Source organism: Diorhabda sublineata, chromosome 1, assembly GCF_026230105.1.
Source record: "Diorhabda sublineata isolate icDioSubl1.1 chromosome 1, icDioSubl1.1, whole genome shotgun sequence".
Classification (NCBI taxonomy): domain Eukaryota; kingdom Metazoa; phylum Arthropoda; class Insecta; order Coleoptera; family Chrysomelidae; genus Diorhabda; species Diorhabda sublineata.
This window is the reverse complement of record NC_079474.1, coordinates 30432085-30447225: the sequence shown is the minus strand read 5'-3', so window position 1 is coordinate 30447225 and position 15141 is coordinate 30432085. Positions and strand designations below refer to the sequence as shown.

General features: G+C 30.9%; 1 protein-coding gene across 2 annotated transcripts in view; it reads right to left on the bottom strand.

The window, feature by feature from the left end:
- Positions 1 to 15141, bottom strand: part of LOC130442977 (diuretic hormone receptor-like) — a 216880-nt gene that overhangs the window by 151988 nt on the left and 49751 nt on the right. The gene's annotated exons all lie outside the window — the stretch shown is intronic.

The window sequence follows — 15141 nt, the reverse complement described above, 5'->3', positions numbered from 1 at the left end:
TATAATAGAATCTAGATGTTTAATAATTGTTATTGAGCAGTTATCAACTATTTACGGATTTTACACCTAAATTTAAAACCGATAACCTATTTTTATGCTGAATTGCTGAAAAGTATAGAAACGGAAAATTTTAATCAAATATTAATGATGCTGTTCATGGGAATTAATAGTAGGCAGCCATTTAGGAAGTAGGAAGTTCAAAAAACCATAGACAAATGAATCAACCTATCAGCTGATCATAGTTTCTAATCTGATATGTACCTTACCTTGTCTCATGCAAGGTGTTTCCATCTATTCTCGTGGAGGATGTCTTGGGAGCAGACTTCTTAGCGGTTTATGGTTTTACTAATCCCAGTTTGGCAGGGGAATCAGCTTTCTTGCTCCCCAAGTGGCAGCAAAACGAGTGTTGTTGTTTGAGTAAATGAAATTATTGTGATTCTATGGGGTTGATCACAGCGAAGTCTACTTATCTAGCGGTGTCCTCCGCTGAAGCCTGTTCCGTCGAAGCCTACCAATGGGATCTAGTGTCGAAATGTCAATAGATGTGGAATTGTACTGAAACTTTATGATTATTATTCCTTTCATCAGAGCAGTTTTCAACACTATTTTCACGTTTTAATGAACTTCTATCTGCACTGTATTCAAGGTTGTTATATCTTAGATATTTCCTGTTCAAATCAACGGGAAGATATTCTTGGGAAAAGTGAACTAATTTTTTCTTTATAGACTATATACAATTTATAGTTTATATAAGTTTTTTCTAAACCTAATTTCGGAATGCAATGTCAATACAATAGTGAATAGATGTAACTTGGTTTTACCAAGACATAAGATCTATGATGAAATCAGCTTCACAATGATAAATCGACCCCTTAAATGTATACACATTATTACCTACAATTTAGTTATTTATTATGAAATAATAAATAGAAAATAATGAACAGAATATACAGAAATCGTATCTGCATGATAATGTTATTTTGAATATGAATTACTCATTATAATAACTGAAATGTTTCATTTTCTTGCGTTGTCAATAATATTAAGTGTATCATTATGTTTCTGATTATTTTTCCTGAACAATCACTGAGATCAATGAACTCTGTTTTTCCTATACTTATGGTGCAATTGATTACCTAGTGTAGTTTTTTTCAGAACAATGTATTCATTTTTAACTATTCATTTCGAATAATAATATTAAACCTGATTTAGTTCTAAGCACCATCTATTTCGAGCTTGTCCTGTTTTTAATAGTTGTAATCATTCTATCTGAGAATATTCAACTGGAAATATTTTCTCATATAAACTTGATTTTTTTAATCGCTTACTTGATTTCTACTTATATTTGGTAATCGAAATGGGAGTTTGAATTAACAAGAAATAAATATAAATACAGATTGAGACTATTCTCAATTAGCCCAACTTTCTATAACTTTTTTCTCTTTAGTTTTTCCATAGTTTCGTTAATCAAGAATGTTTTGGCAGAATTCCAGCTCGTCCGTTAGATCCATTCATTTTTTGCGGTAGTCGCAGAATAGTTGGAAACCGTGGGAAGTTTCCCAAACAAGATACAATAGAAAAAAACATTCTAGACTGTCATCTTATTTCCATTTAGTTTTATAAAAACCCACCATAGATCTTGCTACCTGATATGTTATTACCCAGGTAAAGGTGTCTTTACAATAACTCCGAACGTGCTCAATTGTTCTAGTTGATTCATAAATTCTGCTGGAAGCGAAACATACGTAGGGTGATTCATGAAACGTGTTTGTTAGTATTTGAATTGATTCCTTTCTCTTATATAATTCTGATGTAATGGAAGTTAGGTCAAAGAAATTTCCAAATACGAGGATATTTCAAAAAATTAGTAACTTTTTCAGTAATACATTCAACATGGTGTTTATATTTTTAATTTTCTTCATATTTCTGACATCTTCAAAATTTTATGTGAATCTGACAGATATTTTGGTTTTTCTACTCATATGAAGGAAAATAAATCGATGTTGAGTGAATATGGAGAGAAATGAATTTGAAGTGATGATGATTGAACATTATTTGTCATGTGAAAAAAGAAATAACGAACCCGAGAGAAAGTCTCCATAGTTCTTCCTCTGAAGATGTATTCGGGCAGCGTGCTTACCAAATAATCTCCTTATTTCCTCTTTATCTAAATTTCTCTGAAGATTTGTTTTGAACAAATTTGTTCTTAATATTGATGTTTATACATCACCACAGTTGGATTCCATAAAGTCACACAGGATTTATTAACCGATTAAATATTAAAATATTAAGTAATAATATATTTCAATATTTTTCTTTAAAACATGCTCTTTCTTATGAGTTCAACATCCAAAGATACACCTGATTATTTCATAATTTTTTCTATCAGTAAGGGGCTCAATACTTTTCAGTTAATTTCCCTAATTCGTTAGATCTTCAGATTTTTATTCTTTCAGTGTGATTTCACAATCTAAAGTTCATTTAATAACTAGATTAGTGGAATTTTCCCCTTTTGGCATTGATTTATTTTTATTTAGTGTTATCTACGAATATAGCTATTATATACGTTTTCTCCTATATCTGGAATATCCACTGGTGAACAAGGAATAGAAAATAGACCCTAAATAAGTTCCTTGCTATGTGAAACATACGATGTCAGTATTTCAGGATATTGATTGGGCAATATCTTGTTTAGCTTACGCATAGTCTTCATGCTAAACTCTGTCACTGGATCACATCCAAAAATACTGTGGAATATTTTACTTCACTTCACTTCTAATGCAGATTCTCTTAAATTGGTGTCACGATTTACCTTATTGTAGATTTTTTTTGCCAAAAGCCAAACTGAAAATTTGGGATAAGTTTTTAGTTTTCTTTCAAAGTATTCATTTTTCAAATAATTTCGATATGAATCGGAGCATTTGTATTGGTTGACATTTTGGTGAATTGTTGGGATTTACGTTTCACTGATACTTCTTTTGGAATTACTAACCCATATTCTATTGATCATGGTTGTTAACTCCACTAAAGCTATTATTGACATTTATTTTATTGGGTTTGAACCAGACTCTGTTTTTTCTTAGTTATCTTTCGCTTATATTACCATGTCTGATCGAAGGCACTGGTAATATCTGCTTTTTGGGTTTGTAATGGCTATCCAGACAAAGTAGTCTGTTTCTCTACCAGTTGTGAGTTTTTTATGGTAAGAGATAAGTGATTCCTATTTAATCTTTACGTTTTCATCTTTAGGTTTTTGTGTTTCATCATTTTTGATAGATCTATCTGCCTGATTCCGTTACCATCATCAACATCTTCTAGGTTTTCTGTTTTCTTTTCCTATCTAATTCGAATTGAGCTGGTACTCATTTATTTTCCAGTCTAATATTTGCATTAATACTTTTTTGTTACTCAATTTAAAGAAATTTCACTTGATGGGTTTTTCAACTAAGAAAGACATAGCTTCGTATCACTTATTTTAACGAAAATTGCTGAATATTTTGAATACAAACTGTAATTGTCCTTGATTTCTATAAAATTTTACGATACTTTTCTGAATAAAAAGAAATCTAGTAAGTCCGGTATTTTATTTTGTTCATTTCCAAATACAAATAAAAACAATTTGCATTAGTTGAAAAATAATTGTAAAGTATGATCTTCATATTTTACAGTCTAAATAAAACAAAAAAATAAAAATGGAGGGATAGGAATATTTTTAATAATTTTATGGATATTATGAAAAAAAATAACAAATAAAACCCAAATAATTAGAATATTGAAGTAATGTCATTACCTAGTAATCGACGTTTCTGTCTACTATATTATTATTCTATTCATTTTCAATTTTCTCAAACTCTTATTCCTGATCAAAGTAATATTGATTTCTCATCAATACCATTCTTGAGCTGTTCTTTTTATATTATAATTGAATAGGGAAAATTTCCCTAACTACAAAAAATTAAAAAACAATCATTGAATAGAATTGAATGTGCAACGATTCTTCTTCAATGAAGAATCCTTAAATAAACAGAAGCTCTTTTTAAACATTGATCCTTCAAAGTTTCCTTTATATTTCTAAAAGTTCCCTTAATGTTTTATTTGAAGTCAACAATACGCCATTTTCTTCAATAATACCGAAAATTTGTTGAAAAGGATTAAGTATTCGCTAGACAAATTTTAATAAAACAGCATAAAGGGTTTTTGTTTACTCACGAATCAATCGAGTTCGCTCTTCATTTCATTCTGTATCGCGCAAGTTTCTTATATTAATGATATGAGGTCAGGAGTATTATCTTCAATTGATAACATAACTACAATGTTTTCAACTCAATTCATTTTCACGATTAAGACAAAAAAGAAGATGTTACAATTTCATGGACAAAACAAGAAGTAGACTAATTACAAATGATTGCAAATCATGAAGAAATTATTTTATGAATCAAAACAGCAGTAGAGCAACAGGTATTAAATATATTATAATCGAAAGATGTATCGCGAAAATTTCAAATTAGATTGTACCAAAAATCGGCAAAATAATTAAGATTTACGATGGAATTAAATATTATTAAAGAATGTGTAGTGCAAACGATGATGATGATATATGATAGAAGAGGATGACCAAGAAAAAAAGGATTTAGAAGATGTTAGAAAAGATTTGGGAATAATGGAAGTGAAGGAATGTCAAAATGGGGTCAACAATGGGAAAAAATGGATAGAAATAGTGAATGATCTCGAAGCCGAGGGCCAAAGGGGTATTATAGGTAATTGAATTTTTGTCAGATCTGAGTTGAGACTTGTAAATATAGATAGATTATAGTCGAACTTCTTCATGGGTACCTATGAATTTGGAAACCATCAGATTCCCAATGTGTCCGCCGGGTCATTTTGTTGTATTTACTAGGTCTGCCTATTTACGCTAGGTGAATTTTTTGTACCCTGTTCACATTATGTATGGACAGTTTTTATAATTACAATTTCTGAGAAGGCCTTCTTGTTTGTGTACGGTAGAGATTTCCAGGAAATCGAAGATTCTGGAATAGGAATTTTTTATAAAATGTTTCTAACATGCGGACTGATTGAATAAAACAATTTGAGTTCATAGTGAACAAATCCTGATAGTGAAAACTAAACCAAACGGTGTACTTAAATGGATTAGTAAGGTAAGTATTGGTGAATAGCTTAGTTGTGTTAGTGAATAGTTCAGTGTGTAAGTCTATGTTTTGTAATTAAATAAATATAGAAGTAAGTAAAGTCTCTTATCCCCAATATTAGATATTAAAATACAAAAAAATTATGAAAAATGATGTAATGTTAACATCGTTATTCATACATTTTTGTGATACTTTCTCTCGACTATTTATATGAACTAAATAACGAAACCACAAATAATTTTCCTATCAACACCTTTTATCCATTTATTTTTATGCTTAGAAACATATTGTGATTCTTCTATGAAATAAATGTGGTGATTAAATTTATAAAATTGTGTTCTATCAATAATACAACGCAATAGTTCAGCTGTATTAGACGAGTCAATTATTTACCATGATTTCAAGAGGAAAAGTGTTTTTTTTCTGCTAATTTTAACTAAGCAGTGATATTATCCTGTCTGCAAAGATTGAGCAAAAACGTATAAAAGCAATTAAAACTTTTTCAAGCCGTTTCATGCATACAAACGATTCTTACAAGTTTATTTGTATGTCCCTAGCGTATTATTATGAAAATTCAACTTTTATCTCTTGCGAAAACTGCTTTCAAATGACTGAAATCTTGATAGATATGAATGAGTTTGTGGAAATCTTTTTCCGTTGAAAATAGCTACGTGACAAATAAGTCAATTTGTGTTAAAAAATATTGCTGATGTTTGTCAACGTTGTTAAATTGATCATCCAAAAACAGACATCGGATATCTCAGCATTACGAGATTAGGAAAAAATAAGAAAAATATTGAACATAATTCACTGTCTCAATAATGTTACATATATTATGTAGTCTACTAGTTTTTAATTTTTTTACAGTGTGTTCTGAAAAACCGATTCTTACACTCATTATAAATGGTGTATAAATTTGGAAAGTCACATTTTCTGAAGACTAGAGTACCTTTTTTGTGGAAATTAATAAATAGAGTTATCAAGGAAAGCTTACAATCAAGTTTACAATCAACGTTATCCATCAAATTTCGAGATAAGTTAAGCATTATAATTTCCAATCTTTATTGTAATAAAAAACATAGATACAGTCAGCTTATGATTATTGGCATAACATTAATTAGTGATATTTGAATAAGTTTAAAACCTCACAGTAGAGGTTAGGCGATGCGCATTTTCAATACGTTTTCGGAATTATCAAAAAGCAACTTATCTTCACCATCATTTGGAATACATACTTGATGAACTATTTGGTTTACCCAAACATGAATCTTCTGTGAAGAATGAGCAGGGCGGCTATAATGCTGTAATGTGTATTTAAAGGATGTTCCTAGCTCGTAAGACACGACACGCCAAACATTCACTTTTTTAAAATATTACCTTCCTGCTCTAATTACAAAATGAAGATACAAAATACCTTTTGTAGTGAAAGTTTCATAGAGACAAACCTAGCTGCAGTCGTCTTGTTTTGTCAGCTTTTCTATTTGCTCAATAATTTCTTTGTAAACAATGTACTCTACTCATTACGTTGTAATTACGCTTTGACTTCTTAGCAACATTTTGGCATCTGCATCTATTCAAATTAAAGCTACTAAAACAAAACCTTCATTAGTTTCATCATAAGCTTTTCTATTATCTTATAATGGGTGTTTCATATTTATGGATTCTTTGCCTTTTTCGTCAAATTGTACGGATACAACGTGTTTTCTATGGCTTTGACAAAAATGTCAGTCGAGTTGTCCGGTTAACTTTGTGTTTGGTCAAATGTTGATCCTAAATACCTTACATCAATAACTTTTTGTTTTATTCGCCACATAACAAAGACTGGACTCATTCTTACTTACCTCATAACATAATGCCAATGATAATGGGTAATGCATAACTCTAAAACAAGTACAATTTGAAAAGCCTGATGAAGACACTATTTCATTCCAAAGATAAAATTTTAATGTTATCGATGGAGATGAATGAATAGTTAGGAATTCTCCTCATCTCGCTGAATTCCATTTCATAGCTTATCGAATGTTTTTTATATGAAAGCATTATCAACGACTTAATTAGATATTAGAACTCAAGATTATAGTTTACCGAGCTTCAAATTATCAATTAAACTGGTTGGTTCCTATTCTCAATACGTAAGTGATATTATAGCTCCCAATTGTTCCGCTGACACAGAAATTTCTCGGGCCTTGAAAATAAAAATAAACCACTAGCTTCGTTACTAACATTTATAGTTATTCTAGATGATTCTCAAAGTTCATTTCCTCTAGCTAAATTGCGAAATTTCCAAGGGATACCAAAGCAGAAGAAATTCACTACAGTATGATTCTATTCGAAATTTCCGAAGATCCTTATACAGTGAAATCGATTTCAACCCTTGTAGAAGCATAATATGTCAAAGAGCAAGTATTTAATTAATTATCTCAATACAAATAGGGGAATGTAATATGTTTATAATGAAAGTGTCTTATCTTGTTATAGATTTATATTTATTTGTTGGTTTATATTCCTATTATTGGTGACAGAAATTCAATTTGAAAGAATATAAACATACAAACGATAAGTTGATCATTCAGTTTACCTACTCATAAATTCATTAGAAGCTAAGATGCTTAACAAAAAGAGAGCGATACTAATAAGTTATTATAATAAACGAATCACTAAATATATGCAACATTGTAAATTCTTCACCTTCTCATATCTTCTGCCATTTTATATATCGATAATCATCTCGCGATACGATTTCGATTAGAATTTTGAAATATTTAAACTCTTCTCAATCTTAAAACACTTATTGAAATAGATGTATGTTTTTTTCATGATACTCTACTCAATGGAGTCACAATAATTAATTAAAATCATCGGTATAATTTCCACGTGAAAATGAATCTTATTCATATACTTTAAAAGCAAAGTTTAAAGAACTCCTTTAAGATGTTATATGATACTATAATTTTTATTATTTATGACACTACGATAAGTATATAAAAATTTTGCTGCCGAAGGGATCGATCGAAAAGGATGATTCAACCCATATTCCCGTCTCGTAGATTTTTTTTTTGAATTTCATACATTATTATTGATAGTTTATCTACATTTTTTGTAGCAGTATAACCAAATTTAATATAAAAAAGATACGATTAATGTAAACTAAGATTTTTTCAACGTCAGTTTCGTAGCCAGTCATGTTTAAGTTCTTAGTGACGTGATAATCATTAAACAATAGAACTAATACACAAATTTTATGCTTCTTCTTTTCCTTTCTTCCATAACAGATCTATCGCTTCTTCCTTCTTCGATATCTCTCCTCATTCTCGCTTTTCATTTCGACTACTACTCCGTTTGTCATTCAAATTATATGATGGTTCCATTGTTTTTACGCTGTAGTACCCATTCATTGATATTATCTATGCCACACGATCGTCTGTGTTGTTTCGTTTCTGATGATTCTGGCCTAGTTTCCAATGTATTATAGGTCCAAATGTTGCTTTGTAAATGAGGCCTTTGTCTTTTATCTTACACCATATGACGTTTTAAAGACATCCAGCAGCATCATTTGCTCTGGCTACTTGTACTGCCCTTCTACGTCTTTGTTATATTATTTGTCCTTCAAGTCCTAATTTTCATTGAATGGGCTCTTTTGGTATTGTAATGCATAGGCTGTTCTCAATCGAGAGAGTCATATTGTACTATTTTGTTAAGAGCTCGAACGTATTTATTTATCTTCGAAGATCATCTTCATTTTCGGCACTTTTCAAGGCGTCATCGGCATAGCACAGGATTGTGTCACACACGTACTGCATCTACTGCATCTACGTAGGATCCTCCTGATCTCAATCCTCAGTGCTCGTCTCCTAGTGTTGCGAGCGAGTTAATTTTGTTATTAATAATTTTGTCGACGAGTTTTATGGTTGTATCCAGCAGATTTAATCCCCTGTAGTTAGTCGATTTTTTTCTATCTTGTTTGTCCAGCATAAGTATAATTGTATTCGTTTGTCATATTAGTACTTGTTTGAGATGTTGCCCACCATACTTCATTAGTTCAATATGGAGTCTATCCTGTCCGGAATATTTTCTATTCTATAAGGTCATCAGGGATTGATTGGTAACCCCCACGTCCTTGTGTGTGATATGTAGGTTTTCTAATTATTACCTTCTCTTTTGAATAATTCTGTTAGGTAGTCTATTAATTTATCCTCGGATATTTGACTTGATTAGCCTAGTTCATATATTGATTTTTCGTAATAAGAAAACTTAGGGCAAGTTTAGAATGCAAATACATGTTCTTCATTCAACATTTTGCAAATATGTCTCCATAAAATATTCTTCACGGACCGATTCAGTTATCTTTCCCTCTTTTCCAAGCTGAGTAATCTTATTTTGAAATTTTTTTCTCAAGTATCAAACCAGTAGAATTTCCGTTTATTCTACTTCTATTTGATGTCGCCATCCCAATTTTCACTGTCAATATCTTCCAGATGATTCCCTCAAATATGTGGAAGATTTTTTTTAGCTTTGAATCTATTTTCTTATCATTTGTAACAATATTCATTCAAATGCTCATCTTTGCTCTTTATTTGCATTATTCCGCTCTTATTTTTCGAAAATTCTTTTGGTTTATTTATTTTCCTTCACACTTCCATGTTGTCTATTCATTCTCTTATCTTGTCATAATAAATGTATAATCTAATGTCTACCTTAACTAAATATCTCTTTGGTAAATTAATGACCTTTTGTTCAACCTATATCAATTGGAAAATTCAGCTGAAATTCAGATGTTATGCAATTATTCATGGTTTTAAAAGCTATAGAAAGTGAACAAATAATTGGATCCCATCTGCGTGAAATATAAATTAGAAAAAAAGAGTACAGAACAAAGAATTCGAGAAGTGTACAACGTTTGAATAATTAACATGTCTGGTATCTCCTACCAAAATGGTGTACTTCCAAAAAACCTATGTTTCGAAATAATTTAACGTCAAGAACATCATTAATATTATCATTTTATGCTTTGTGTGCCTCGAATTTTTAAAGAAATAAGAATAGGCCGAAATATTTAATCATGAGAAACTTTGCAAGGTGATTTTTTTTTCTCGAAGTAACACTTTTATGATGAGTGGTTTTTTAAATAGAAACTCGGGGAGACATTAATCTTGATCGTGCTTTTCACAACCACGCAATTGTTTTGTATTATTTTCCCATCACTGGGTTAATTTCCAATTTATATATCACGGATAGGAGTAACAACTTGGATTTGAATATATTTTTTTCTTGATTTACAAGCACGAAAATGCAAATTTCAGTAATACAAAGTTTAAGTTCTTATACTTAACATAACAATCGAAAGTTTCGACTCCCGCATAAGTAATATTTGATGTAAACATAAAGAAGAAACTTCAGAAACTTTTTTTCTTATTACGAGTTCGCTAAATGACCCACAAAAGCATATTTCTTTCCAAACTACTCTCCAATACTTAAAAATGTCATAAAATGTAAATTTGATTTTGATTCTCTGAATTGGTCCTACAGATTCTATAAATAGAATTAGAAATTATAATTTCCGCTGCAGTTTGGAAACTTTAATGCATTTTAACCGAGTGTATATGAAGGAAGCCCCAAGGAATACTTGCAATCGCAGGAGCGCCCCAATTTAAGATTCTTATTACTTTTTATTTTCTTCACTATATATGGAAGATATGTAACGTCACGAGTATTACTGATTAAGATTATTATTGAGTAATGTACAAAATTCATAGAACGTACAATGATCATGTGGAAACACATGAAACTATTCATTTTATTTCACGTCTTTTGACATGAGTCAAACAAATAAACCGTCATATGTGGAGACTTACGATTCATTTCATCTATTAAATCTTTTAAGTTCTCCGGTTACGTAAGTCTATTTTAGAAAAAAGTCGAGAGGGTTATGATCAGATGAACTAGGTGGCCGGGTTTTCCTATCAGTTGCATTAGAAAATAGCGCAATTAGGTCCGGAAACACCGCCATATAAAGAAATGCCAGCAGAATTTTAACGAAAGAAATAAGTACCAATTAATCTTTCCCCGACTATTCCTACCCAAACATTAATTTTTTAAGACGCTGGGTGTGGTTTGTCCAGTAGCGATAATTGTAACGATTTACTAAATCTCTTAAACAAAACTGCTTCGCTTGAAAATACTTTGGTGTTTGGATTGTCATAAAAAAAATATTTCAAACGTCTGTCTCCTAATATTTTGTGAAGTTGAGCTTCGAATAAATCTCAATAGACTCAGAGTAAAAAATTCATCAAGTTGAACTGTTTTAATTGGAATTTTCAAGAAAATTAATGAACTGATGAGGAATTGAATTACTATTGGCAAGATAAGAATTCATGAAAATTTTATGATAGGTAGTTAATATGAAAGTTGCAACAAGTTGATATTTGAAATGTATATTGAAATTAAATGATGCTTACAATTGAAAATTCAGTGACAAAGTTGTTCACTTTGAACGATTTCAAATTCAAGGAAATTGGACTAACAGTCCCTTAACTACATCACTGATTTCCAGGTGCTTTTTCTCTGGTTCCAGGCTCATGTACGAGATATTTTCTGCGAGTGTCTGATCCTGAAAGTCTAAGTTCTACTTTCCTGTGCCTCATCCGACAATATTCCAACTGGGAGAATCAACTTCTGGACTATTTCAGCACCAAATAACAATAGTTTTATGCATCATGGATTGCATGTAGTACGAGTATTTGTCAATGATTATCTCTGCTGTTTCTTTTGAGAAGAGCTGAATTTTTCTGGGTCTGGTGCAAATATACTCCTTTCCATCCCCTCGTTTCCCATTTACTCTATCTTTTTTATATTGAAATGAAGCTTGCTTGGAGTTGTCAGCATTGAAAAAAATTTTTTCCTCGTTAAGTTCAGGATGACTTTGTAGAAGAAATACGTCAAATTTGGTATCACTCTACATGCTTTCACGGGCAGAAATAGGCAGATAATTTTTGTTTTTACAAAATCTTTACTTTAACATATCTAGTTTGAAAATTGACCTTCCATATATGAGAGGACGCTGAAGCTTTTTCTATAATCATACCTGTCGACAATTCTTATTTATAATTCTTAACTTTAACGTTGTAGAGCTTTTTGTTGTGATGTTTGACTGATGAGTGGCTTAGTTAACCATTGTAGAGCAGGGAAAAATTCTGATAATTTCTCTCTACCTTTTTGTATATCACTTATTTGGAGTAGTGTGTAATTTGGTCAAATTTCTATTATTCTGACAGTGGGCCAAAATTATTGGGAATACTCTTGAAACAGAGAAACAAAACGTACTGTTCCCAGATCCTCTAGCTTATATAGTGTGTGAATCACAGAGTAGTTATTCCTGGACGTCCTGATTTTGGAGCATCTTTCACGATTCTCTCATTAAATTTTGCAGCATCCTGTTCATTGTACTTCTATTATTTCCAGATCTTTTAAAATTTCGTTACGTGAAGCACATGTTTCTTAATGACTCCCAAGTCTGTTGCAATAATTTACTATCATTAGAATTCATTTCGCTTTTCTCTCAGTTATAAGAGCTATAACAATAAAATAATTCAAAAAATGATTTGAGTTGATAATCTTTCTGAGTAGCTCCACGTTTTAATTCCTTTAATTATACGAAATCAAATTTATTCATCAATTCTTAAAATACATTCTTTTTATTTGAGAAGCTTAATCCCATTACAACGGAAAAAGTATATGGAATAAATTTACTCATGCAACTTTTCATAACAGTTTCATTCGAAGAAACAGTTTTTGATATTCGATGGTGAATGGCACATTCTATACTCATATATTTTATTATGTACACCATTTACGTACATCGTCTAGAGACCATTCCAAGCTCTAACATCGAAATGATTGTCTCATATTCGTCTATTCAAAGATCGTGTCGTACATAGCAAAGATCGATCCCACCGTCGTCCACAGATGATATCTCATAAAAACTCAAATTGTTTTCAGTTTTCACCTCTCCGAACTACAAGAGATATAGTTGATCTCTTTGACCAGAAAGGATACGGCCTTAGAAGCGTTCATGCATTTCTCATAGATGGTAGCTTAGCACCATTACCCGCTCGAGTAGGGTTAAAGAAACCTGTCTCACAACGGTCTAAGCACAGATTTTTCCGAAAATGTTTGTTGTACGTATTATCAATTTTACGCATTGCTTTAATATAACTCAATAACAAGGCAAATTTTTATGAAAATATTAGAATATATTATTACGAGTTGCCACTGATTGGATATGGCAATAGGGTAAAATTTTAAAGCTGAGCTAGACAAAGTAGCCCAATTAAAACTTTCAACGCCGATAATTGGGCGTGTTCATTAGAATTTAGTTTACTTCCTCACAAAAACACTGAACAAAACTAAATTACAGTTACTGTACTGACTAAAACTCCTAGAGTATTATATAAAATACTACAAACTACATACTACCAAATCAAATCTTTCTGACAATGAAACCATCCCTGTAAGATTACAGTTAATTAATATATAGGTACGTAATCCCAATAGCGGATAAGGATCTCATTCGACTTTTACTCATTCGACCCAAACAATGAAAAACGAATAATCCTTCGTGATACTCGAAGTAGATATTTTTTATTTGATGCGAAAGGATATTGGAAAAGGTTTCGTTTTATTAAATATTCATTTTCTTATATAAAAAAGGTTGACAGGGTTGACAGGATTTTAACACATGATTTTTCGTATTCATAGACAATAGTGTTTAAAATGAAAGTGTCGTGATCTGATAAGTAAAATATAACGAAGCAACCATTGCTTCATGAAGAAATGTGCTTCACTTTTTTTATGTAGATAACATGACGGGAAAATGTTTTTTCGAACTTCCCAAAAAGTAATACCGTCGAACTTGTTATGTAAATTACTTTTTTCGATATTTTGAAATATTATATGGAATAATGTAATGATCAGAAAACCACATTATAACTATTAGTTTATTGGTGAAATATTTGAAATATGCGAATAGACATAATTTAATTATATTATTCATATGCGATGGAACACATACATTTAGAAACTTTTTGAATCAATCCATTACACTTTGTAAACAACATTTCAAACAATAGTTTTTAATTCGAGTATGGCAACTTTATAATTTTGAAATAAATTACTATAATATGAAAGACCAGCAGGAAATAAATAAAAAATAGGAGAAGTGGGTAAATTATTAAATGCAACGGAAAAATCATTACATTGGAATACAGAACAGCAGGTAAAAATTATGGATGCAGAACAAGAAAAGCATGCATTGAAAATATAGTAGAAGTTGCTGTGATAAAAGGAATAAAGGGCATAGAACAGGGAGGAATAAAAGAGCAAACGGAAGAAAGAAAGGCGTGGAGGAAAAATTATATCGTGACCCCCATGACAACTACATACCGCACGATAAGCTAGCTCAGGATCAAATAAAAAATGAAAAAAAAACTGTTTCATACCCACAATAGAATCATTTCCTCGATCAATAATATACAGTATTGCAACAAATTTTCTGTTAACTTGAAGAAAAATATGATCAATTATGACATTTGTTTCGCTTTTGTGATACTATACGTGAAAAAAATAATATTTTATGATTAAAAAAGTTCAATTGAAATATACAAACAGGATCAATCGAGCCTGAACACATCCAAAGCGATATCACTACCTATCCCTCGATCTCTAATGAATACTCTTTCACAGCTTGTAGTTAAGTTTCAATTGAAAGGAAGATCATTACAAGAAGAATTTTCGAATATTTATCAACGAATATAACTTTCGGAAGTTGTTTAAAAGTTTTTATTTCACCAGAAAGCTTTCAGACTACATAGACGGAAGCTTAGAACGCACTAAAGGATAAAACTGATCTTACTAGTTGGATAAAAAATAGTATATCAAATTTCTTAACACTTAAATTGCTACTACGTCTCCTGCATTACTTTCATGGTGTATTTGTAAG